This window comes from Myodes glareolus, chromosome 16, assembly GCF_982192425.1.
Source record: "Myodes glareolus chromosome 16, mMyoGla1.1, whole genome shotgun sequence".
Classification (NCBI taxonomy): domain Eukaryota; kingdom Metazoa; phylum Chordata; class Mammalia; order Rodentia; family Cricetidae; genus Myodes; species Myodes glareolus.
Genome location: NC_142041.1, coordinates 41,338,779 through 41,366,464, shown reverse-complemented (window position 1 = coordinate 41,366,464; position 27,686 = coordinate 41,338,779). Strand labels below are relative to the sequence as shown.

Below are 27,686 nucleotides of genomic sequence, written 5' to 3'. Positions count from 1 at the left end.
ATTTAATTGAGGAGCTTGGAGGGAGGACAGCTGAGGAGCGTGGCAGGGACGTGGCAGAGAAAGGGCAGCGGCAGGGATAAATCATGAGATGGCATTCCGGGGACAGTGGGAAAAGCGTGCTTCCTCATTCCTCCGGCAGTTAAGGGCGATTTCCTACCCCCACGTGCTTTACAAAAAGGGAAATAATTTATTTTTATTATGGCCCTGTTCATCTTACGGCATTTTTTTTTAATATCACATAGAAAAGTCACTCATCTCTATGTGAGAAACTAACTTCCTCTTTTCTCTGGGTTTGGTATTTACTATTTCTGCCATATTCTACCCTTTCGGGAAGAATTCTCCCTCCTTCTGTTCCCCACCCCCACCCCCGACACCCTAGCAGTAGAAATGAGTGGCTAGAATCAAGCAAGGGACAAGGGATTTATAACTTACCTATTGGGGCTGTTACAGCTTTTTTTCTTCTTCTTCTTCTGTTGCTGTTGGCTTTGTCCTGTGTGAAGAGCATCTTTTTTCACTTGGAAACCACCTTTTTTTGGGTTAGTTTTGTACATACTCCTTTTTGTTCACTCTCAGACTGTTGGACAGGTGGGAAATTTAACATTCCTATCCTTAATATCTTTGCTAGGTGCTTAAAAAAGAAAACCAGACAGAACTAAAAAATGTCTCCAATTTCTCTAGAAATATTAAGGTATTTTCTTATTCAGTTTGAAAGGATTTATCGTTCACTTCTCAGCTGTCCGTTTGTTTCGCTGTTGGGACCACCCTCACCCCTGCTGTATGGGGGGGTGTGTATGGGGGAGTGACTAGGGGATGGATTCTTTTGGAATGCTGGCCGGGAAAACCCCCTGAGCCACATCCCCAGCCTCCATGAGTTCATCCTTCTTAGCATGAGGTCCAGAAAGTATGAATCCCAAATTCTAGGTCATGAAGCAGCTGAAGCTATTCAACTCTTCTGTCTTTGTATTTCATTCTAGAAAAAGGTTCAGGACATCTCAGTATCAATCTGTTGCTCTATGTAAATAATTACCTTAGCCCTAGGGCAGATGTGTCCCCTAGAGTTGGCCCTCATGCTGAGCGTTGCTCTGTCCTGTCGTGGATACTCTTTAGTCGCCCGTGATGACCCGAGGATGATGCCTTAGCTAGTGACACAGGACACTACCGTGACTTCAGCCTCTCCCCTTTCCACCATCTTCCTTGGATCTGTGTGTCTCTGTACAGAGCCGCTTGTGTATTTTGGTAGGGCACCATCTTCCTTTATTGAAGTCATCCTTCCGTGCCACAGGGCATGCCTGAAGATCCTCATGTCTGTATATGCTGTGCCACTATATGTTGGAAGTATGTAGTTTGCTTTTATTTTATTTTACAGGTGACGGCGGTTAAGAGATTGCTTTAAGTTTGAACTTACAAACCATATTGAGACTATTAACAGCTATGGGGACTTTTGAAACTAGATTAAATGCATTTTACATTAAGATACGGCCATGAGCCTGTGGAGGCTATGGGGCCAAATGTGGTGCTTTGAATGACAAATGTTCCCATAGTCTCATGTCTCCAGTTGGTGCGTGGAAAGGTAATGGGACTCTTAGGACATGGCGCCACTGAGGTCAGGCAAGCAGGTAACATGTGGCAAGGCTGGATTCTGCACAAAGGCAGGCAGTGAGAGGCCATTGTATGAATCTGAGCAAGGTCATGCAGCTTCAGCAGGCATTCTGCATTTATCCTGAGAAAGCTTTGCTCTTTTTTTCAATGCTCGACTTCAAAAGTTTTCTGTGGGGATGAGTTTGTAGGAAGCTACAGTATGCTCGTTCGGTAAACACTTTCCTCCACTCCCCAGCCCCCGCAGCCTCCACCCCCCCCCCCAGCTTGTCTCCAAATGCTTCCTCTCACCGGAGCACTTCCCCGAGATTGCAGACATTTTCATCCGAGCTGGTAGCAGTTAATTACCCATCTTTGTCTGTGTTGCAGCACTTAATACTATTTTGACAGAGGTTGAATTCTCTGTCTTTCTGGAATTTTTAAAGTGCTCTTATGAGTAATTTGAGAAATTCCAAGTACAGATTAGATGAGCTGTTCTTTCCTCTGTTGAAAATTAAAAACCTATAAGAGAGGACCTACTGTGTGTCAGGCAGTGAGTCTCCCATCTCCCCACACCCACTGTGTCAGGCAGTGAGCCCCCATCCTCTCACACCCAGTGTGTGTCAGGCCGTGAGCCTCCATCTCCCCACACCCACTGTGACAGGCAGTGAGCCCCCATCTCCTCACACCCAGTGTGTGTCAGGCCGTGAGCTCCCATCTCCCTCACATCCAGTGTCGACTTTTATCTCCTCTGAGTCTGCAACTTGCATCAGCCTACAACCCCAGGGTGTATGTGTGGGGGTTTTGTTGTTGTTGCTGTTGTTGTTGTTGTTACTGTTTTGGCATGGATCATTTGAGGCTATGAGGAAGAAGGTCGCTGTCTTATTTCTGTGTCATATATTCATTTTTTTCAGTGACATAGTCTACAAGGGCCTTGCTGGTACCATAGTATTTGTGTGGAAAAAAATCCTGTCTGATAACTGGAAGAACCACTTCGCAGTCAAGGATGGTCTTCTGAGATGCTTCCAACATGAGTTTCTTTCAGTTTCTTTTTAAAAATCGATGTCCGTTCTCCTGAAGTCTAGGGGAATAAGATGTTCAATTCAGCAAGTGGGGTGTGTCAGGAGTTGCCAGCTTATGCTCACCTGAAGTGTGTGAAAGAAATAAGTTTTTTATTCTCTTCGGTGGGGGCCGCTCACCCAGTCAGCATTTAGTGTTGGGCCCATCATTCCAGAAGTGTTTCCCGGACTGGAAGGGAGCAGCCCAGCACGACCCTGCCTCCTGCTGCATTCCTGTCTCTGCAGCTCAACCTCTGCTTCTCTGGCCCCAGGGACAAGTGCCTCTCACTTTCCAGGTTTCTCTTGGCACCCCAAGCTTCCTTTCCCCCCGTCTCCCCTCTTGTCTCCTTGTGTTCTTTTCAGCAGCATTAATCGCATGCCTGCCAAATATCCAGCTCCGTCTAAATTCCCAGAACTGGAATGACATAATAAGATCCTATCTGTGATGTATAGTTGATGGGTGTGGCTTTTCCTCAAGGCAAGTCATGGGTGCACTTAATTTTTCTTTTTACACAAAGAGAAGAGTCATTTGATGAGTCGTTCCCGTGTGCCTGTCTAGATGGCTTCCAGAGTAGTAAGTCGGTCTACTGTGAAGATTTTTCAGGACAGATTTCACCCAGCCACTGTTTAACAAGTGCTTCGTGTGACCAGAAATAGAAAGGCAGGTAAGACAGGATCCCCGTGGCCTTTTGGCAGGGTGGAGCCCTGTAGAGTGTGTGGCAGTGCCACAGCCAGCCTCCGCCAGGTGCTGAGACATCAGAGATCATATAGGATAGCTGTCTTGAGTAATAGACATGCTTGGGTCATAGGAGATGCTTATTAAGTGTTTCTTGGATGCAACCAGGCATGTTCAAATCCCCAGAGAGATAAGGGAAGCCATAGCCCAGGGGAGAAGTGTGGCTGAGTTTAAGGAAGTGGAGGGTGCAGAGGAAGTCTAAGGCTCCTCAGAGCAGCCTCAGGAGGTTCAGAGGGAAATTTTAGAGAGATCTTTCCAGAAAGGCTGCCTTTGGGGTGGTGTGGGGGGGGGGGGGAATAAAGGTGGTAATGGCCTGAAGGCTTTGGCCTTTTCCTGCTGATTGGTCAAGAGGGTGAGAAGCTTAGCTTGGTTTGGTTGGAAGCAGGGAGCTATCTAGGGCTTCTGCCTTCCTGTTAGGACGCACTTTAGGAGCAGGGAAAATGTAAGAAGCCCGAGGAAAAATTGCAGCCGTGACAGCAGCTACGAAGGGAGGAACACAGAGAACCGTGGCACTCTGGGAACTCAGTCATAGCCATGCCAAAGGACAGGTTGGGAAAGACAAGCTTGACAGCTGTTTTGTAAAGGGCTCACACTTGGCCGTTTTGGTAGTGACAGCAGCTTCAGCAGGTGCCTTCTGTCCCGGTCCCCAAGGCTGTGCATCTGTGATACAGGCACAGTTGCATTGACCTGGTGGGATTTCTCAGGGAATTATGGAAGATAATCGTAGTCGAACCTTTGGCATGAGGCAGCCCGTGGCGTTCTATTGGATGTATAGCACAACCTGTAGCCCTTTCCAACCTCGCAGAGGGGAAACTGTTATCACTCCTATTCCAAAGAAAGTGAGCATAGAAAGGGTAAATCTCTTCCAAAGCGGGAAGGGAGGACTTGAACCCAGTGTGCAGGAATCTCTCAAGTGTGCTAACTGCAGGCTGTCCTGCAGCTGGTGTTTCCAGTGTGCGTTATTTCTTCATTTTACTATCATCGTATATATCTGATATATCTGCCATCACTGCCTTAACTCCTTCCAGACTCCAGCCAGGTACTGCAGTGGACTGGATACTTGAATGTGCAATGAAGTGGTGGGGGGCAGGGCTAGGAGATAAATGAGTTACACACACACACACACACAAAGCCATATGTACGCAACTAGCTGTCAGACAAAGGGATGGCAAGTTTCAAAGCAATAGGTAACTTTTTAAGTCAGAATATCTTAAACCGCACCCTGTGGGCCTCTGCGTATATTTCCTGTGTTAGTGACATGGCATCTCAGTCATTTGTTTCTCTCCCTCTCGTTCCCCCTCCCCCCTCTCTCTCTTCTTCTCTCATACATTACATCCTGACTGCAGTTTCCACTCCTCCCAGTCCACCCCCACCTCTGCTTTCCCTCAGATCCACTCCTCCTCCATTTCCATTCAGAAATGAGCAGGCCTCCCAGGGAGAGCAACTGAACTCAGCATAACAAGATGCCATAAGGCCAGGCACAAAGCTCACGTCGAGGCTGGACCAGGCAGCCCAGTAGGAGGAAGAGGTCCCAGAAGCAGGTCCTCAGAGCAGATGAAAGAGTCAGTCTTAGTGTTCTTCCCTTATTATTGCAGCCACTCTGGCTTGCTGAAACTATAGAAAATAAAGAGAAAGAAGCAGAAGAAAAGGTAAATCCCTTCCCCATCAGTCACCACCATCCACCTCATAGACTTTCTAGCCTTTTTCCCTTCGCGTATACAGGAAATGGATCCGAACATAAGACAAGAAGGGGAGGCCTACCTGACTCAACATGATCATCCATGAGGGTGGCTGCCGTCTTATGATTAGGTCTACTAGAGGTTCTCCAACCGTGTGTGCTCTCTCCTGCTCCATTTCTTTCCAAAAGCCAAACCATCTGGGCAAGGACTTCTTATCCTGAAGCCAGCGCTGTCCGTGAGAGTGTGGGTGCCAGTAGAGTCTACCTGAAAAAATTGTTGTAAAGCGTAACTCAGCAGAAACGTACTGGCTGAACCTTGGATGCAGTCGTGACAAGCGATTTTTTTAAAGCACCCTCCTCAGAACAGTACGGTGAGTGATTGCATAGTGACATCCATGCACATCAAAGGGTAACAGCAGATTGTCATGTGTGGTGCACATGGACGCTTCTCATATGAGATCAGATGTCCAGTGACAGCATCAGATGCCAAGTCTCAGATGAGGAGAAGTGTTAAGTGATTGAGAATGTTGCCATGGTGATGAAATTGAGGATGAACATAAAACACGCACGTTTCCCCCCCATTCCAAAAGCACTTAGAAATCAATCTATTATTTTGGGTAAAGTGTAATTTTAATATGTATATATAGCTAAATTGATGAGTTAGGAATCATAATTTCATTGTATTTACCAAGAGCTCACAAACTCAAGTCAGCAAAGGTTTTTATGTCTTGTTGTTTGTTTTGTCTTTTGTCTTCTCATTGGTAAAATGGCAGATAGAACATTTTTGCCATGTTGGCTGTCTGCAGATAGACCTGATGAATCAGGAGTGTGCAGAATTTTAAGGTCTTTACTATAAATTGCCAGGTCATACCAACCAGGAATACTTTCACTACATATTGGGAAATTATTCAATTATCATTCTCTTGTGACCATGTCTTAATTAATTCTGAGGGACTCTTCAGCATGAGCATTTTATTATCGTCTGGGATGTTTGCTCTCTCCCTGTTCCTCCCTCCTCATTCCTCATGCCTTCCATTAGGATTAGTATGAAATTCAGATTAGAAGACGTAATACCTATTCCCTTGGCCATGCCTACTGATGTTCCTGGTCTCTGTGAGGGTGTTCCTGCAGCAGTGTGTGACACATTGGACTGTCGTCTCCTGTGAGTGACACTGAGTCTTGAGGACTCATCCCTGAGTCTTGTGAGATCGAGTATCCTTGCTTTTCCTTGACAGTAGAAACCCATGGCTGTTGTTGCCTGTAACCGCTCTTTCCTTTAAATTGGTTTCTTTTCTTCACATTTTATAGCCTCACAAATGCAGAAACCTGCAAATACTTCATTGGACAAGCGTCTGTTGGTTGCCTCCAAGTTACCGTCTCCACACAGAATTTTCTTCATGCTTGAGCTGGTAGCCAAAAGGCCACATTGATTTGTTGTTAACTGTAAGACATTTGCTGGCTATCTGTCCGATCCATAATTAGGTAAATGTACATAGAACTACCGGGGGCAGTTCTAGAAAGTCTTAAAAGGGAGGGGTCACACCCCCTTCGCTATTTATATTAGTCAGTGTTCTAGAGGACCAGAAGTGATAGAATATTAATATATATATACACATGTATGTGTGTATACATATATGTGTATATATCCATATATATACACATGCATGAATTATGAGAATGGCTTACAGGCTGTGATCTAGCTAGTCCAAGAATGGCTGTCTGCCAACAGAAAGATGAATAATCCAATAGTTATTCACTGGATGTCTCAGTTGGTCTTCAGTATGTCCTGGATCCCAAAGGAGGAGGCTCTAGTGCTGATAATGCAGGGTATGTCTTTCAAAACCTAGAATAATTAGGTGATTTTTTTTCACCACAACAAAGTGATAAACATACTTATGGACATAGGTATGTTTATTGTGATTTAAGCATGATGTAGTGTATACATGTATTGAAGGAATCATTTGATACTCAGTAAGCATGTACAGTCTTTATAAGTTCAAACAATAACTTAAAAATAAAATATTTATTTATTTATTGAGATTTTCATACAATGTATTATGGTCATATTCTTTCTCTTTCCTTAACTCCCTCCACATTCTGTCTCACCTCTCTCCACATCTAACTACATGATCATTCTCTTTATTAAAAAAAAATACAAAAAAGAAGAAAAAGCACTCTCACACACACAACCAAAACCAAACAAATGAACAAACCAAAAAATACTGTGGAATCTAATTTATATTAGATAAATATTCCTAAGCATGGTGCCTGACCTGAAGTGTGACTGATATACATAGCATCACTCAAACCAATAATTCTTAATTTGAAAGAGAAGAATAAATAATCTCCATCCTGTGAGTCAGTATGTTGGACAGCAGGTCCTGAGGAATGAGGAAGCCTCGGTCCTAATCAGCAGGCCCACATGCAGGCCTGAACTGCCTTGAGGAGCCTGTCACCGTGGTGGAAGAAGGCAATAGGGACCTTGCTCTTTCCTTACCAAAACCAGTGTGACTGTAATTTTCTCCTCCTTCTCACCGGACATGCGGAGGGATACACTTGAACAGGCGCTTTTGATCTGGTACCCCGTGAGCTCCACACCTCATCTCAGTGACGTCACCTTGAAAGGAAGCAGGAGAGAGAGTGGGCCTATCCTCTTCACTCACCTTGCTGACACAAATGCAAAAGCGGGGAGGATGAAGAAGAAAGAAGGGAGTTCTTTCCCGAATGCTCTTCTCTAGGCTAGCCTCCTTGAGGTCTGCAGATAAATCTCCCTTCTCTCTGTTCCATTTTCTTGTTACTAGACCCTGAGCTGATCTAGACACTGGGGTCAGTTACACACATGGTCTGCTCTGTGCCCTGCACAGGCGTGTGGTCCTCCGTTCTTGCTTTATCAAGGAGAGCCATTTTTTCTGGACAGAAGTAGATGGGTGGGGGAGCGTGGGCCAGAGGGAGCCTCCTCAGTTTGATCTGCTCTGGCTCTTTAAAACGTTTGAATGCAGGCGTCCTGGTAATGAAGGTCAGCATGTCTCCAAGCTATGGCAGAGAATGTCCAGGAATTTTCAAGGAGATTTGCCTGGCTCATTTTTCTTCCTACTGAACAAGCTGTCTGTGCATCTCTGGTGATTTAGGCTGACTCTCGCTGTTCCGTTGCTATTTCTCCCATTTGTCTCTTTGATTAAATCTAGACTGGACTTTTAGGTATGAGAAAGCACATTTGGACATCAGTGTCTATCCATGTTGAATGTGAATAGAGAAGTCTTAGCAGTGGAGAGCATTGAGGCTGAGGGACCCAGAGAGGTGGTACCAACCTTACATTTTACAGTTATCAACTTTGGATCCCAAAGAGCTAAAACCATGTCTTCTTGTCAGCCCCCACCACCAAGAGATCTAAGCCTAGACCTACCCTTTGCAGCTGCTCCCACATTGCCTGGCTTTGCTGTAGAGCAGCCGAAGCTGATTGGAAGTCTGGACATCCAGTCTCTCGTCCCTTTAAACTGTCTGGGAATAAATCATCCTGGTTGGAAAAAGTACCAGAGAATAGGAGCATCCCACAGGCTTCTCAGGGGTAATTTACTTTAAACTGTTCTCAGTTCGAAGTCACATAAAAATGTCCAACAAATCATAGAGAAATGAATGCATAGAGTTATTTAACCACCGTCTTGAAGAAGAATCTATTTGCACAGAGATAGAAGTATAGAGAAGAAATTTTCAAAAGTATGGCAAATAGTTCAAAAAAACTCGGAAGAGAAAGTCTTCAGCTTGGTTCAGCTCTCATTGTTTTCCTGAGAGCGAGCTGAGAAATGCTCTGATTTTCGATTTTCATAGACTTTGTCCCTTTGAAGTCCAAGCTAATCAAGTAATGGCATCTTTGAACAGATGAAAACCATCACATCTCACTCGAGCACACATGTTCTTCCCCACCCCACTAGAAACATCCCTGAGTCCGGCCGGGGTGTTTGTAAAGAGCTGGCTTACCTGATGGTGCAGGGCTCAGACAACTACAGTAAACTGCCCATGGGTCATTTGTTCCACCAGCCTTAGGCAGAGGAGCTGCTGAACCAAGCATTAGCCAGAATATTCCGACGAGATAGAAAATGGGATCAGGGCAAGCCTGTCCCTTGTTCTGTCCCTGCCACATGTTGTCTTCCAATGGGAGGCATCTTGTACTTGTGTGTGCACTGCTGATATGTGATGACTCAGCATACAGAAGCAGTTCACTTGCAGAACGGGCTCAGTTCCCCGTAAACTCCCTCTCTAAGTGCAGATCTGGTCTAGACATTAGTATATTTATTAACTCCATTCAATGCCCGATGCTTATTGGTCATTCTTTTAGGGCCTGACTCTTGTGACCCACTCCTCTCTTTGCTGTTCCCCTCATACCACTGCTCACCCCCACCCCTGTTTCCATTTCAAACTACAGGTTGTTACAGCAGAGCAGCCCTGGTAAGATTAGATGGCAGGTGTATTTAATGTCTCCTTCCCTGCTTGTTCTTTGATCTTTAGCACGTATGTAATGTATGTAATGGGAATGGAAAAAAAACAAGTTGGGGAGAGACATTTCTAGAGTGCCTTGTCATGCAACGGATGCTGTATGCTAAAAATATCAATATGGAAGGAGATGCTGAAATACCTTTATCAAAATAAACATAGGAGGTTATAATTGGTATTCCCATTTGGTAGATGTGGCAGCCAGTGCTGAAAAGAATCCAATCCCCTGTTTTGGGCACCATAGCTACTACTGTAGTTGGCCCAGAACTTGAAATCTCACTCCAAAGCCAGGCCCTTCGCACACTACTAATGGATCCCAAAAGTTTATAAAAAGAAATGTCCTGGAGGTAGCCCGAGAAGCACACAGCATTAGTGCTGACATCAGCAAACATCAGGACAGAGCTCCAGCCCAGGATGACACCAGCAAAGCTGGCTGCTCTCAGGAAGGAAACTTTGGTGTTTCTGACCCTGGAGATATTCAGGAAGCTTGGACAAAGTGATGAGAGAAAGAACAGGAGCAGGACAATACAAAGCAAAGAATAGCTGAACCATGGAGGAATTGTGTGCTGGCAGAAACAGCACTGAGAAGCAGCAGCAGAGGAGGACCACAGACCTGGGGACCAGGGGACAGGAGGGAGCCATGGAGATCCTCATTATCACAACTCACCAGCGATGAGGCAAAGACTGAATGCATCATTGTAGCCAGAAACTTCTTGATGCGGTGAGGGAATGCATGGAAAGAGGGCTGATATGGAGACCGTAGGTTGATGTGTGACTCCATGTAATTCTGATCATAACCTATAGTGGTCTGCTTGAAAGGTTGTTTGAGAACAAAAGTCTGATTAACATCAAGTATGTAGTAAATCTTGGAGGGTGGGGAATGGCCTGATGTCCCTGATGTCAAAGTGTCATCATCTCCTAGACTCGCAGCACATACTCTCAAGATGGATGGATGGATAGGCAAATAGAGGTACCAGAAGGTAGGTGGATGGATGGATGGATGGATGGATGGATGGATGGATGGATGGATGGATGGATGGATGAATGGACAAATAGAAGTACCAGAAGATGGATGGATGGATGGATGGATGGATGGATGGATGGATAAATAGAGGTACCAGAAGATGGATGGATGGATGGGCAAATAGAGGTACCAGAAGATGGACAAATGGATAGGCAAATAGAGGTACCAGAAGATGAATGGATGAATGGGCAAATAGAGGTACCAGAAGATGGACAAATGGATAGGCAAATGGAGGTACCAGAAGATGATTGGATGGATAGGCAAATGGAGGTACCAGAAGATGGATGGATGGATGGATGGATGGATGGATGGATGGATGGATGGATGGATGGATGGATAGGCAAATGGAGGTACCAGAAGATAGATGGCTGGATGTATAGGGAAGCAGAGGTACTGGAGAGAACAGCTTCCCCGTGCTTGTGAAGCCTGCAGGGAGGATGTTTTAGCTGGCTCTGTCGGGGAGGACTGTGATAGCAGCAGTAAAGAAGTGTTTGTCAGATGGAGCCGAGGCAGAACTTGGAAGGAGGAAGCCGAGACTGTCTTGGTAGCCTCTATTCCTTAATTTCATTCTCTGTGACTGAAAAAGATGGCTGTAACATGCAGTCACAGAGTGGTGCAGCTGTAGTAGCAATCCTGCCACGGGGGAGGAGTCACGGTGCTGTTGTGGAAATCTCAGATCTAGGTTGAGTTCTGGATTCACTCATCCCATACTTCACACCACTTCTCCATGTCTCCAGCTACCCTGTGTCTCAGCAACAGGTTGTTCAAATACCCAGGACCCCACAGACACGGGGAACTGACTGTGCTGAATCAGTGAGGAGGGGCCGCCCTCAGGCCCCCCACTGTCTGTCCGGATCAAAGCACATTCAAGTTCTTTGCACTAGCTCTGACATAGCCGTGTGTCTGAGCTTTCAACTTAAACACAAACAACCCTTCCTTTTCCATCAAGAAGTCTGGGCTTTGGCTAGAAGCTCCAGACTGGAGGCCACTGTTGGGGAGATGGTTTCCACCCGAGCTATTCATTCCCCCAGGCAATGTTTATCCCTGCTGCAGGGTTAATAGACACCCCAACTGAATAACCTGAGTTCCCTGATGACCTGAACTGGATATCCCGTGAGCCCAGCACTGCCAGTTTCCCAAGTCTCAATGAATCCAAAAGATGCCTATCTGTCATTTTATAGGGTTCTGTTTATGTCTTTGAAGCCCAGACTATGGCCCCAAATAGGGATCGTAGCACATGTATTTAGGAGACAAAGACAGGCAGATCATTGCAAGTTTCAAGCCAGTCTGGTCTACATAGTGATTTTCAGGCAAGTCAACACTACATAGTAAAACCCTGTCTCAAAACCCAATAAATAAAAAAATATCAAGAAATTCACCCCAAATGGTTATAGAGTCGTCCATGTGCCTGGGAGAGGGAGACATGGTTCTTAAACTATGGACTCTTTTTCCAGAAGAGTTTCCTGTCTCTGAGAAACGCTGCTGACATAACAGTCTACTACCCCCACAACTTCCACCCTGGTCCTGGAGAACCTCACATGCCTCGGCAGAGCCCTCCCTGGTCCTGGAGGAGACCAGTAACCTCTGGGGTCATGGAGATGAATGAGAGATAACAAGTACTGCCCACGAATCCCAGGACTGCATCCTCCAGAGGAGATGGGGGCTGCTTCGTATTCCGTACCCCCAGGAGTCCCTTCCCAACTCTGTTTGGGTCCCTTGAGATAGATGCATTCTTCCCTTTCCTGGTTTTTACCAGACACAGGAAGGAGAATAATGCATTGGTCATTTCACAAAGAAATAAATATATCCAACATGGAAAAAAAAGAAATTCACCCCAAATAGAACACCCCCATGCATCACCATAAAGTGTCTTTTATATTATAGAACTATTTCTAATTAACACAGATTTAAAAGAGAAAGCATATGGGGATTCATTTTTGTAGAGGAATTATTTTCTTGCCTTTTTCTCCCCCCTTTCATGTGATGAATGAATTACATCCAAAATGTAGAGTTTACCCAGAGTTTGTGACTGAACATTGGGAGGGGTTTTGGCAATGTCAGAAACTTCCTGGTGGCAGATGTCTCAATTCTGGTTTTACTCAATTCCAGGATGTCTCTATAGAGGGACCATTTACCTCTTTGCTTAGGTTCCTCTTGGATTTCCTTTAGGTTCCTGTCCTGATTTCTCCACAGAACAGATTAAAAAGAAATCCTTATTCATTGTGGTTGCTATAGCAGCTGTGATACAGGAGGAAGGCACAGTCTTTAGGTAGCCATGGTACCGTTAGTGAAGAGACAAGATGTTTAACAAATTTGGCTTTGGATGGCCATCACGGCAATGAACTCGGTGAGCGAGGTTCCACGGAGCAGCGGTGCTGAGTGAGCAGTGCAGGCAGGGCTGCGTGTTGTCCGAGAATGCACAGAATTGTCTTTCTGCAGGAAATATGGCTTGACTTGTGAGGAAGGCTGCTGGACAGAGTGGGAAGGGCATCAGGTTGTACGCTTAGTGAAGGGTTTTGAGTACACGGTGTTGTTAGCTCTATAAAGTCATCGTAGTGGCTTACTGGTTGTGCCCCTGAAAAATCAATGAGGAAAACCAGAGACACACAACAAGCCTCAACCCATGATGGAATCATAGGTAGCATGGAGGATAAATCTGTACATAGATGGTAGCTATGCCAATAGAGTTGGAGACGGACTTTGGCGTGTGTTCAGAGAAGTGATCTGTGGGACTTAAATGATAACCGCGTGTGAAGATTGGTGGGTCCAGGACACAGAAGACCCAGAGAGCGAGGGCAAGAAGACCCTGAGGGTACCACATCTGGGTACCTGAAGAAGTGATTGCTACCAGGAGGGGTGAGTGTGGCTGATATATTACCACATTTAGTCTAATGTTCTGTCAGATTGGAAGACGCTGTTTAGGGGCCCTGGACAGCTCGGTAGCTTGCTACCTCAGGGGAAAAAAAAAATGGGCAAAAGCTAATCAGGTTGACCTATATAACATTACACATACTGTCTATCTATTGCTGGCCTTACGGACCAAGGCTACCCAGAAGAAGAGCATAGTTTACCTTCATTGACCAGGTGACACGTCTAGGATTTAGGTGGCTTCTCTTACCACCTGCCACATCTGTGCATGTGTTCTTCCTGCTGCCCGAGTCCCACTGCCAGGTATGTCTCTTTACTAAGCATTAGCTAGCACCATCATCTAAACAAAGCCAGCCTGGATGTGGTTGCATACAGCATTGACAAGAGGAATGGCCTCTTAGCATGACCACGTTGGTTGGAAGGAGAATGGCAGGAAGGAGAAAACCGTCTTTCCATGTTGTTTTGGAGAGCGATCACTTTGCTTGTCTGGCATAGCCATGATGAGCTTGAGGCTTTTGGTTGCAAGGAAGACAGCTGACTCTGTGTAGGTGCACTTGACATTCTCTCCCTGTGGCGGCTGGCCCACTGACCGCATCGTGTGTGTTCCTTGTCTTTATAGTGGAGCCAGTGCCCCACACGTTCTGTTTTCCACAGTCACACTGCGTATTTTTTAAAGTTACATAATGTTTTGAACTTTAATTCAACCTTCAAGAGTGGCCATAAATTTGAAAGGAGGGCTCATAAATAAGAAAAGAGAACTCAGCTTCCTCATGAAAAGGTACAGGTTAAAAACCACATCCCACTCTGCAAGAGCTCCTCTGCCCGTGCAGAAGCACTCGCTGAGATGTAGGCAGGCCTGGGGGCACAGGCAGAAGAGCTCCTTGGATACCTGTGGACCATGGCTAAGGGGGGGGCGGGGTCTGGGAAACAGGGGAGGCCAGGAAAATGCCTGGCCCATGTCCCTGGGGGTGAGCTCTAAATCCACTTTCCTGTCAATCATGAACAGCTCCAATAAACTCTTGCGCTGACTGATACACAGGGAGTGGCAGTTTCGGACCAGCAAGCACTCTGGCTGTGTTTAATGAAAGGGTGAGTTTCTGGGGCCTTTGGTGCCTTCCAGGAGAGGACGCTGCTCAGTGGAAGCTGTTGAAGCCCAGCACCTCCAGTGCACAGCAACAGCTGAGCCAACAGGCCTGACTATAAAGCAAGTTTCAGAAAAGGCCAAGTAGTTGCTGTCCACCTGCCTTCTTTACTCCGATTATCTCTAGTGACTTGAATTGTCAAATCACACTGCATTCTTTCTGATTTCTTTTCTTTCTCTCTCTCTCTCTCTCTCTCTCTCTCTCTCTCTCTCTCTCTTTCTTTCATCTTTTCTGGGCAAGCAAGTTCTATCTCCCCACACTCCCAGAAGCCACTGTCAGAAATAGATTGTTGCTTCTGAATGGACTCGGAAAATGGATTATACGTGTCTGAGGAAAACTGTTTTGGGGGTACTAGCTTTTACCACCAGCATCACCCCTCTTCTCCCGTGCCACCCGAGGCTTGCCCAGGGGAGAAGTGCCCTCAACGGGAAAATGCCGGCCACCACCTCAACATGAGGCAGGCGAGAACTTCAGCCTCCTTCACCTCAAAAGTGAGGTCCCCACCCTTCTGATGCCTGAAGCCGAGGTCCCCACCCTTCTGATGCCTGAAGCCAAGAACCCCAGAGCCAGAAAGAGCCACTTACAGGATGATATTTGCAAGTCAGACATCATTCGTGCTCTCTTCTTTGGAGCCACACGGGTGTAGACGGGCTGGAAAAGAGGGAAAGTGTGTTGCTTTTTTTAAATCCAACAACTTATAACTGTGTCAACACATAAGCCGGTCTGTCAAAGCTTTCCTCTGGTGTTGCCGCTGTGAATTCGTTCTGAGAGTCGCCTGTGAGCAGTAAACACTTTTGCAGCATGAACAACTCTGTACAGGAGGAGTTGTCAACAGCTTGCTGTCCCCCCGTGAGGGGGAGCGAGGCAGTGTGGCCCTCCCCGCCACACACGACACACACACACACACACACACACACACACACACGGGAAGCTGGCTGAAACACAAGGAACAGAAAGTCACCGCCACTCCCACGTCTTATCTTTCGGCCATTTCCGCTCTCCACTCGACCACGGGCGCTGTTTGACTTGCAGAGACACTGGAGGATTCAGAATGTGCGGAATCAAGTCTGTCTGTGCCTCTGGGCGTGTAGCCACTTCTTGCTGTTTGGGAGTTGGCTCTAGAATGTGTTGACCACCTTGCTTTTTGTCCTTAATTGATTAAAGAGTCGCCACAGGGAACAAGATGCAGAGACACCTAATGTGTGTCCAGCACTAACTTGAAAAGGGGGTTTTCTACATTTTATTGCTGTGGCGTTGAATCCACAGCTGACTTTCATCCACCCAGTTAAACAGCTGCTTCTCTGGGTTAACCCTTGATGCAGCTCTACGTCTATATTCACATGTGACTCTACTTGTATATTCCTATGTGGCTCTATGTGTGGAGTCGTATGTAGTCATATGTTTCTTTTTGTTTAAGATTTGCCATTCTTTCTCACCTCTCCATCTACCACCAAGAGGTTGAGGTGAGCAATCAAACCAACTCAGCAGCCTCCTTTCCAGCATGCTTTGTAATTAACGGCAGCACCTAGAGCGTTTTATGACGTAGCGGTGTTGAGCATCCGTGACTGACCCACATTTTGAAATCAGTGCTGAGTTGCCCATTCCTTTCAATTCCGTAAAAATGTTTCCTATATAACATCTTCATTCTAGAAGCTAAGGCTGGTGTATTAGCCTGCACAGCTCCCAAGGTAAACATTTCTGGTGCTTACACATCCGGATACGGTCAACTTCGTGTTTTTGTCCAAGATTCCTTTCTTCAGGTTGTACACGGGGGGGGGGGGGGGGCTAACATGTATTGTATGAGACACGTTCAAGCTGCCTGTATCTCACAGATCACAGAGCCTAGCTACTGCCTCTCCCCTTGTCTCCTTGTCGCGTCTTCACTTGGTAGAGTGGTTTTGTCATGCACACAAAATACTCCAGAAACAGGACCCTGAGGGGCTAGCTGGGGTACACGAATTGGGTCTTTACCTTTTCAGCATAGTTTTAGGCGAAATATATTCCAACGAGCCCTCAGGAAAGACCCCAGACACTGTGCCTCTGGGTGTGTAGCCACTTCTTGCTGTTTGGGAGTTGGCTCTAGAATGTGTTGACCACCTTGCTTTTGTCCTTAATTGATTGAAGAGTCACCCCAGGGAGCAAGATACAAAGACACCTAATGTGTGTCCACATTATGTCTGTGCCAGATGTGACCCCGTAACAGGTGACAGTGACAGAGCAGGGCCAACCCCTCTGAGGACTTTACGGGCTGGGTGTGTCCTGTGGAAGGCATGGGCTGCTCATGCTCCCGGTACCAAGCCAGCACACAACATCCGGCTCTTTTGTCAAGTGATGTCGGCAAGGTTCGTTGAATACTCAGCGGAAAGATAGACCTGTCCTCTTTCCTGCAGGATGGACATCTGGAGAGGTGTGGTCCTGCCCAGAGGCAGGTGTCCCATTCCTCCTCCGAGTCTGGACTGCACTTAGCTCGCTCCATTCCTGGCTGCGGGAGAGCGAAAGAGCGGGAAGCGTGCTAGGGCCTTCAAAGAGTTAACTGAGGATGTTTCCAAATAAGAATCATCGCAGAATGTATGTAACATAAAAGACAAAGGCAAAAATGCTTAAATGACAGGTGGCATCGTTTGAAAAGGCTGTGGGGGCTGATCCCAGCCCTGTGATCCTACACAGCTGCATTAATTTGCCTAATCACTGGATTGCTCTACCCAGTGTCTATAAATAAACACACAAACTAATCTTTTGATTATCCTCTCTCTCTCTCTTTTTTTTTGAACATTTAATTCTCCCTTCTTTCTTTTTTTTTCATCTCTGTAGCTTTTCATTGTGATTAAACTGGATTTCTAAATTCCGCGTCTCCACAGCTTCTACTGTAACTGATACATTAAGCAGCCAGAGAGCGTCACAGCTCACAGAGCGATGCAGATGGCCAGTAGCTGCGCAATGAGGATAGTCAGCTTTGTGGTCCTTTCGGGAAATTTGAGGTGAAAAGAATCGATTAGCTGTCCCTTTTTCAAGTATCACGTAATCTCATATTAGAATTACCGGGTAAGCTCCAGCGACTGTGGAGATGTGAGGACACCCATGCTGCTCTGAAGCCAGGTGGGATTCATGGTGATGTTCTGATACCACATAACCCCCAAATAATAACGGGGCAGCAGAATGCTGACGCTCCAAGACTCTCAGTCACCGTTGCTCGCAGTAATGAAAACTGTGGGGAAATAGAAGTGATCATCAAGAGAATGCATTGATTATGACAGAGAAGGCATAGCGGGTCTCTGTGACGGAGAAGAGATGGGCTCGTACTCCCTGCCAGGGACAGATGGCTAAAGGCAGGTTACAGAGGAAGGATGTCGTGCTTGCAGATGAGGCAGGCAGCTGCTCCTCGAGCGCTCAGACATAGTGCAGACTCTGCTCAACAGGACGGGCGAACCTGATGCTCAGGATCTGTTGTTGAGAAGCTTCTGTTGCTCAGGCTGCTGTTCCGCAAACCGTGCTCGACTCCCAGGATTGCACTGTGTTTGTGTGTGGACAGATGTTTAGAAATACATGTAGAGAGTTCCCCACACACAAGATGGTCAATCTGGATAATTGTTACTTTCATCTTTGCCTCTCTCCATTATTTAATATTATTGGCTTTTCTCCCCTGTCCCACCCCTCACTGTGGGCAGTGGGTGGTAGCAGATGCCTCAACTATGTTGCCCAGTTTGGCAGTGATAATGCCCCCCCTCTTCCTCTTCTTCATCCTCCATGCTGAAAATACAGGCCTAAAGACACTTAATACCTAAGCATCCTGCCAAAATTCCTTATCTGAGGAGGAAGGACAATACAGTGTTATGAAAGTACTATAATGAAGCCCACTGCTTTGTTTATAACAAAGAAAAAAGCTAAGAAAAAAATTTAAACACATTTTTAGAAGTTAATGTCAGGTGTAATTTTGTTTTTAAAATTGTGTTTATTCTTTCAGAGTTTCAAACAATGTACTCTAACTGCATTAATTCCCTACCCCAGTGCTGCCCAGATCCACCCTACCTCTGTTCCCACCCGACTTCATCTCGTTTTCATTCTCTCTCTTCCCCTCTTTGTTCTTCCTCTCTCTGTCTCCCTGCCTCCCCCACTCCAGAACCATGGGGTCCGGTCTGTGCTAACTGCCCATTCAGGGATCGTTTGTATTGTTTGTCGCTAGGTCTACTTCCTTAACGTTCCCTGCAGGGCAGAGTGCCTAGGCATGTCATTATTAAGGATGGCAGGTCATCAGAATTGCACAAACTCTCAGTTCTGGCCCCAGAAATTCTGATTTGACCATCCTTACATGAAGAAGTGAGCTCTAAGAAAAAGTCCCTTAGGCAATTCTAACACACACTAATCCAGCCCCCAGATTCTTCACCCATCAGCTTTGGGACAGACATGTCACTAGACATGTTCAATCTTGACCTTGCTCGCTCTCCCTCCACTGTCCCCTGGAGGAAGGGGCGGGTGGTGGGTTTTGAGCAGTCTCCACAGAGACGGTCCAACCATGCTCCATTCGCTTCCTAAGGTGTTGTGACAGCTCATAGGGTCGGTGTCTTGAAGCAGCAGAAATCTAGTCACTGCATGCTGAAGGCCAGAAGTCTGGAATTAAGGAGTCAGCAGAGTGCTCTCTAGAGGTTTTGGGGCAGACCCTTCGTTGTCTCTTCCAGTTTTTGGGTAGGCTCTGGGCATCTTTGGCCCATGGCTGCCTAATTGCCAGAGCTGCCTTCATCTTCTCATGACCTTGTCGTCTAAGGACACTTGCCATTAGAATTAGACCACACTGGGAAGCCAGGACAGTTTACTCTTGAGATCCACAATTACATCTTCAGCTACCCTGTTTCCAGATAAGGTCATTGTGTGCCAGAAGTGAAAACTCATAGTCTTAGAGCAGAAAGAACATGGCACAGTTCCACCTACTCCATCTTTGCAGTTAAGTAGCACTGAACAAAACAGTAAAGGGTCAGTGCCTCGTGTCTTTCTTAGCTGGGGCTCGGGGATTTTGTTTCTCTTTCTGAGGTATAGCTGTAAAACTATTCAGCATGAAGAGAGTTGACTGGACAGATGAGTGTATATCTTACTGACGTCACTGTCCCGTGGAGACTAAGCTGCGATGCAAGCTACACGTTTCCCACACAGAGTCTTTACAGTTGAAGGCGAGATTTCTCAAAGATGCTTTGCCAGTGCCTGGTCATGCACGACCCTGGGCATCCCCAGGGAAGTGCTATGAGTCACAGTCCCCCAGAGATAATGCAGTGGGTCATGGCGTGCTTGGCCAAGACTTGAGTCATTTCCCAAAATATACAAGAGGAGCACTAGATTAGAAAAAGGAAACCCTGTTCATACACGGCAGGTGTTCGCTGCTGCCCCAGAATCAACCTTACAATGAGTAGATCTAGCCTTTGTTACTTGGAAGGTCTGTGTAAACAGACTCTAGCCAAACTTACCTTACTAATATGTAGGTAGCCTCGTGCTAAAAGGCCAAAGAGTTAAATATTAAGTAAGCTAAATATGTGAGTGAAAATATTTGACCTCTTATTTCCTTAAAATATGTAAACCTTACTTAATTCAGGATACGGGAAACTTAGATGTGTGTGTGTGTGTGTGTGTGTATACTTTTAAAATATTTCCCATTCACTTAGGCATTCCCAGTGTTCATGGCTGGTTGTACAGGCAGAACCATTCTAATCTGACCTGTTTGGGGGATGGGGCATGTTTTCTTGGTAGTAGAAAGATATCTTGAAAAAAATCCATGTTACATAGCCTAAATAATGTACTTCGAGTTGTGAGTGAACAGTTACCTGATAGCCATGGTTGTGGCCCAAAATTTCATCTTCTGGTTGGTATATGCTTGTTGGAAGCCTGAGTCACCTACATTCAGTTTTGTTTTGTTTTTTAAGGAAGACCTTAAAATGCTTGTAACTGCATAGACCTCAAAACTATTTTTAAAATAATTTCTTAATCTTGCAGTTGCCTCATTACTCATTCAGTAGCAGATTTCTTTCAGTGACATCTCATATTTTTTTATTTCACCAAATTTTCATAAAAATTACTTTCATACTCAAATCATCCTGGCCCAAAGAATACTGCATTGAATTCTATAATTATAATAACAAGTAAAGCTGTCTTTTGTAAGTGTGCAGCCTATAGGTGTATAGGCATCCGGTAAGCTCCCAAGACCTGCCTGAGAGCAGCCTGCAGCATCCTGGAGCAGGGTTTAGTAAGTATGTTCCTGGGTGGGAATGTAGAAGGCTGATTCATGCTGCGAAGCTTGACTTAGATGTGGCAGTTAAGAGACTGCCTACTCCAAGAAGCTGATAAGTAAAATGCTATTTCAGAGATAAATAGTCATCACATGGAAAAGGGTTCTGCCAAACACAGGAGCCAACGTTAGGACAGTAAGATCCATAGCAAGGCTCCACTTCGGTCAAGAGGCTAATAGACACATCTTTAGCATCTTCAGAAGAGCCAATAAGTGTGTACTACAGGGTTTGTATCTGGTGTTTTGTTTTGTTTGTTGTAAATAGTTAATGGTATGATTCCTTTGACTTTTTCGGACATCCTTATTGTTATTTTACCCACCTCCCTCTATCTTTTGTGTTTACCTCCCTTAAAGGGCCCACCCTTTTCCCACTTCCCCTAACAGATCCCTGTGTCCTGCTACTTGTCTTTTCCCTCCTCCCGTCTTGTTCCATATTTACTTCCTACCCCTCCCAAAAGCTCCCCCCCCCATTTGTAAAACATAGCACTGGATCCCCACAGAGTTGGGTTCTTACTGGAGTAAAGAAGACAGGTATTTCTATCGCTGTTCTGGGGATAGCAAAACAGACCCAAAGATGCTCTGCTCTGTGAGAATGGAGACCATTGTGCCTTCCTATCATGACTTCCATTTTAAATCCATGGCTATCTCCCTGGTCCTCTCTGCCTTCTGAGGGTTGGTGAGGCCTTGTTGGATTACCAGAGCGATGAGCATCCACCCTGTCATGTGATATCCTCAGTACCTGGTGAATGAGGCGAATGAACCAATGGGAAGGCGGTACAGCTACCAAGAGGTGCCGTTGTTGGGATCAGTCTATGTTCCTGTTATGTCAGAATCTTCTAGCGTCTGGCTCTTCAGTGTCCCCAAGCCTGAGAAAAACTCACTTTCCTAGCTAGACACAGACAGATTGCAGTAAATAGCACAAAAAGACATGAGCACCTCTCTGGTTCTGACACATTTACCGTTTGGACGAGCACAGTATAACTGTTCTCACACACACGTGTTCGAGTTTTCAGCCTGGGCTTCAGAGTCTTCTGGATATGCCCCAGTCAGTAGTTTCCAAAGGAAGCAAACACGATGTTCTAAGAGATTCTTTGTTCTGGTTAACTGAGAACTGTATTTCACTTCAAATATTTCCAAAGAACCATCAGTAAATATTAATTCTGTCTTTGCGCCAAGTTTTACAGTTATTGGGTAATAACCAAATTCTGAATATCTTCACTAAATAACTAGCCATTGTATATATACAGGAATATGCATTTAGTTGTTTATACAGTCATTTCTATTGTAATATATTCAAATTTGAGGGTCTTTAAATTGACTCGGTAAACTGGCATCTTATATTAAATGGAAAGTTGAGTGAAACATTGATAATGTGTGTGGTAGCTTAAATAATGAGATGTTGGACCTCACTGTTTAAGTTGGTTTGGAGGATGTATGAATCAGTCTCATTGTTGGGCCTCATTAAATCTCTGTGTCTCTGTTGTTGATTGAAACTAACATAATTAGGGAAAGGCAGTCAGGACAGGCTCCGCAGGAGGCCCAAAGAGTCGCGATGCAATCACCATCAATTGACGGAGCCAAACGTGCATGGCAGGTAAAACCACACACATTTCCCACAGCATGGAGAGAAAGGTTCCCGCTTGTGAGTGGCACAGCACACCTTACACACAGATGAGTGTAAGGTGAGAAGAGTGTGTGTGACATGTGTGTGTGCTGACATGAGCCAGCCATTTCAAGGACCCCAGAGCCTCAGACCCGTGGAGAAATGACAAAGCCTCCCCCTGGGCGTGATTCAGAGGCATGTTAACGCCTCCCTCTGTCTGAGTATGAATGCTGACAGTGTGTGCAAAATATGTTCAGTATAGCTCTCTCCCCTTGGATGCTTAGGGCCTGAAGACTGCTCCCCTACAGAGACTGCCCCTACCAAGATTAGCTAAGTCTTCCTCCTCGATTCAGCCTTATGTAACAGCCCCTCCTCCCTGTTTATCTGTATGTAATAACTCCTCCTCCTTGTTCTGCTGCATCATAACCCCACTTCTGGGTTACCTCTGTATAAGAAACATACTGAGCTTCCTTCCGTGATACTGAGATTTCTCTGGCAGAGAGCTCTGTCCACTGACTCCCAGCATTTCTACCTGTGTGTCTCTTAATTCTGTCATTGCCTCAGTCGGGTCCATTCCTGAAGCCACGCTAGATGCGGTTGGCTTGTTTTTAAGTCGTTTTACATGTTTGTGCAGAGTCAGATATAAGATAAAAGATAATCTACTTGAAATATTTGCTTTGTGTCTGAGACTAGACTCAAAGATTTTGTATATATTATTTCCTTCAATGTGTACAAGGCACTATTTGTTAAGCACGCCCATCTTATAGTACTTGATTGAAGTTTGTCAGGCAGCCTTTTTTAGATGCTCCAGTGGCTGCAGAGAACTGAACTTAGAAACAAACCTGGTTTAGACTGCAGAACGCTTGGTCCACTATGGTGTTTAGAGTCATCATGTTGGCTTTGTGTGGACAGCTTTTCTTGAGAGCATCTTGGTCATCCTGTAACTAAGGCTTTTTCATTTATCCACTATGTGTCCCTGAATGAATGGTAGCATGTGAATATTAACAGCTTAACTGTGGCTCTTATGCATCGATCTATGGTATACCATGAGGGACAGTAAGTACATATGGACTAAATGAAATTATTGATCAGAATTCTTATCCATGAGGCTAGATCTTTCAAGGAAATAAACTCTCCCAATGAGTCAAATGACGCACTTAGAGGCAGTGACTGGGACTCCTGAAAAGCTGTTTTAATCACAGATGGTGATTTTTCCAAATATTCATCCTTGTTCTTAAAGGGCTTATTTGCACATGGCATGTCATGATTCTTTTATCTCTGTGTTATTCACAAAACAAAGAAAAACCATGTGAGGCTACTGACCCAACCCTCGGTACCCCTCTGTATCTCTCAGCCCCCCTCAATACCACTCAGCACTCCTCCATATCCCTCATCCCCCTTTGGTATCCTCTCAGCCCCCCTGGGTACCTCTCAGCTCCCCTCCATATTCCTAGCACCCCTCAGTACCCCTCAGCACCCCTCAGTGCCCCTTCAGCACCCCTCAGTACCTCTTGCTGACAGTTCTGGAAAATGTTCATAGGATGCAACTTATGCTTTATAGCTATGAACCTACATTTGAACTGCTTCAGAAATATGAACTCTTATCAACTTTACTATTGATAAGTACTGATTTCCTATATCAGTACTCTTGGACTGAGGTGTACTTAAACATGGCTACCCCAAAGATGAAGTCATGATGAGTCATAAAAGATCACTGATAGCAATTAATAAACACTGCAGAGTACATTAATGAATGAAAAATAAGTGAAGGCAAGAAAATTACAGTAATTTATTTATCATAAATAAAAAATTTATTCTTTCTTCCTTTGAGAAAAATGGAGAGAATTGCGTGGATAGAAAATTCAAGTAGAGCTTAGGAAGCTAAAATAAGAATGCCCAAAACCCAGCTCTACTCTTGTGCTTAAAGGGAGGATAACCAGAGAGACAAAGAAGCCGTGAGTGATCTCAGAGAGAATGTCCGGTACTGTCTAAGAACATGTTCCAGTGTCTAGAACACCAGGAGAGAATATCATGGGCAGGCTGTAGATTTAATAGTGTTCTGATCACCAACAGCCTTGGAAGCCACATTTGACCACCGGAAAGCAGGGAAGTGATGTGATCCATTGCTCAATGGCAAGGTTACCTACATGATATAAGATTTCCCGGAGAAGGGAGAGTCTGGTGACAGGGAGACAGTTTGAGGACAGGCCATGAGATCATGGACTCTTGTTCAGTTGGCAAGCATTCATAGAGTGATGTCATCTGTGCCTTGCTTGGGAAGGCAGAGCGTGTGCTAGTGGAGAATGTTACAAGCTATAGCATGCCATTTCTCTTGCCTTACATGCGCAATTGCTGAGGATTCAACTGTGGGGTGGAAACATTAAGAGATAATTGCGTGTGCACTGAACAGTGCCTATAGGCTTTGGGGATTCTGTTCTTTAAATAATACAACATAACAGCTCTTTACCTAATATTCATAGCATATGAGGCATAATGACTAATACCATCTGGAAGAGACATAACGTAAACTGGACCATGTGTGTAAGTTGTATGTAGACACCAGGTCATTTTAAAGACTTGAGTGTCCATGTCTTTACATGTCTATCTAGAAGTCCTGGAAATGAATTCAGCATCCTAACATCCATGCCATTCAGCAAATAGTAATCACCTGCTGTATCCCAAGAATTGTCCAAGATGATAGGGTTACCACAGAGCATAAGAGACAAGATGCCTCCTCACGGGAAGATGAGCATTTTGTCTCAGGAGGAAAATGACTACAAATCGGAAATCAAATTAGCGCACAGTGTGCTTTTAAAGAGCACTGGATGCTGTGGGGGTAACAGAGTGTAGCCCCAAGATCAAGAGGAGGGTAGTGTCTAGGGAGGCATATAAGGGGGTCAGCAGTGTCAGACATGGAGTTAAGCTCAAATGAGGAGGATGCCACCATGCTAAGATCTGAGGGGAAAGCTTCCACATCAAGGCCAAAGAGGATGCAAGTCAGGGTAACATAGTTCATGCCCATAATCCCAGCCCCTGGGGGAGGAGGGTTGTGAGTGTGAGGCCAGCCTGGGCTACAAAGTGAGACCCTGTGTCAAACAAAACAAGATAAAGGCAAAGGGAATAGCAAAACAGGAATGAAGGAAGATTGGGTGATGTGGGGGGAGAAAGGGGGAGAAAAAGGAGATGTGGGCGGGGACGGGGGGATAGAGTGAATGCAGACGGAGCAGAAGCACATAGGACACACGTTAAGGGACAGCCATAGGAGTGACTGTAGGGCTGTGCTTCTCAACCTTCCCAATGCTGCAACCCTTTTGTACAGCTCCTCATGCAGTGGTGACTCCAGCCATAAAATAATTTTCCTTGCTACTTCATAACTGTAGTTTTGCTTACTGTTATAGATTGTAATGTAAATATATGATATATAGAGTATCTAATAGGCAACTCCTGTGAACGAGCCCCCCAGGGTCACGACCTGCAGGTTGAGAACAGCAGATGTAGGAGGGAAAGAGAAGGCATGGTACAGCAGACAGGAGGAGGAGACCAGGTTGGGGCCTTGTGCCCACATGAGGACACGTGTGCAAGTACCTTTTAAGGATGTTCGCACTGCCCCATGAGAAGGGCTTTGTACAGAGGCAGAGCAAAAGCGAGAGACCCTGAGGAGGTTTGTGCTGGAGTCTGGGAGACAATGGCGGTGGCCTCAGATGGATGCTGGGCTAATGCCATTATCCCCACAGTGCGGCCTGTGGGTTCCTTGTCTCCCCAGACCATTCTAGGGAGAATACAAAGCCAGACTTGTTTCCTAGCTAAACCAGATGTGGTTCGCCTTCTCCACACTGCTGCCACATGTGCTGCTGTGTGCACACTGCCGCGGATGGGGTCTCAGCACGTGCCAGGCGGTGGCACGGTCACCTGGCTGTGACGGTCACACCACACACTGGCAGCACAGCGGGTGCCACTGTCATTTCAGAAGCTTTTTTGTGAAGCAGCAATAGTTGTATTATTTTGGTTCAATTTCTCCCCTCGAGCTGGTTTTTGGATATTATGTGAGACCCCATGGAAAGTACCCACGAAGTTCGTCTGCCACACCCAGGAGATAATCGCTGGCCCGGGGTGACATGCACGTGCAGTTGTTTGCGTCCGCAGCAGATGGGCTGCCTGTGCATGGAGCATCTTGGCTTATGAGAACCAACGTTAGGAGGCGGGCGCTGCTCGTATGGATTTAGGTACTGGCTCGGTAGATGCTATGAATGAGTTTACAAAATGAATGAAGTGATTTTGATTCTTGAAGGTAAACAGCTTAGAGAATGTGCTGGCAATGGTAGAATTAAAACCAAAAAAAATAAAATAAAAATAAAAAACCTGAAATTTTGGAAACCATATCACTGCCACGGTGACCATGACAATTTTCCTAATTGATGAAGTCAACTTTATGATGAAATTGCTGGTGATGTTAATTAATGTGGATTGTCTAATGTTGATGGCGTGATAGGTAAGCATTTGGAAACTATCCAAATGACCAGTAAGCATAGATGCAGGAATTTATTTACATATTTATTTATTTAGTTATTCACTCATTCATTCATTCATTCATTCATGGTTTTTCAAGGCAGGGTTTCCCTGTGTAACTCTGGCTGTCCTGGAACTCACTCTGTAGACCAGGACAACCCCGAACTCAGATATCCAGCTGCCTCTGCTTCTGCCTCTGCCTCTGCCTCTGCCTAAGTACTGGGGTTAAAGGCGTGAGCCACCACCTCCTAGCCGGTCCCACATCTTAAAGCCATCTCCTGTTGCACTCTAGAATAGATTCAAAGATATACTGAAGTATATGATATAAGCTTGTCTAACTCATCTGAAATATTAGTTGTCAAAAGTGATTGAAATATCTCACCCATTTCTAGCTTGGTATCTGTGAAAAGCTTAATTTTCTACATAACCTTGAGTCAAATCATTGTATGGCCACAGAATGACTGCAGTAGCAGATACAAGTTCGGCAGTACTCTATTGAGGTAGGCGGCCATGTTAGTTGATATCCATGGGAGGTCTGCCCTCCTCTGAATAGAAATGGAGGAGTGGAGGGAGGGACAGAGGGGAGATGTGGCAGGAGAGATTGGGAGGCAAGAAGCGGGGGAGAACTGTGGTCAGTCTGTGAAAAGGAATTAATAAACAATAAAATATAAAATATATTTAAAAAAAAAACAGGTAGCAAAGAGGCTTCCAGAAATACAAACCAAAGCTGCTTGTCTCATCTA

The 27,686-nt window shown here is 45.5% G+C and overlaps 1 protein-coding gene and 1 long non-coding RNA gene across 5 annotated transcripts in view; one reads left to right on the top strand and one right to left on the bottom strand.

The window, feature by feature from the left end:
- Nucleotides 1-27,686, top strand: part of Bach2 (BACH transcriptional regulator 2) — a 337,533-nt gene that overhangs the window by 130,361 nt on the left and 179,486 nt on the right. The gene's annotated exons all lie outside the window — the stretch shown is intronic.
- On the bottom strand, nucleotides 4,543-15,454 carry LOC146891462 (uncharacterized). Its single transcript, XR_014997348.2, has 3 exons — nucleotides 15,154-15,454; nucleotides 5,131-5,312; nucleotides 4,543-4,983 (listed from the first exon to the last, which is right to left on the bottom strand). It is a non-coding gene; the product is annotated as an uncharacterized LOC146891462 (long non-coding RNA).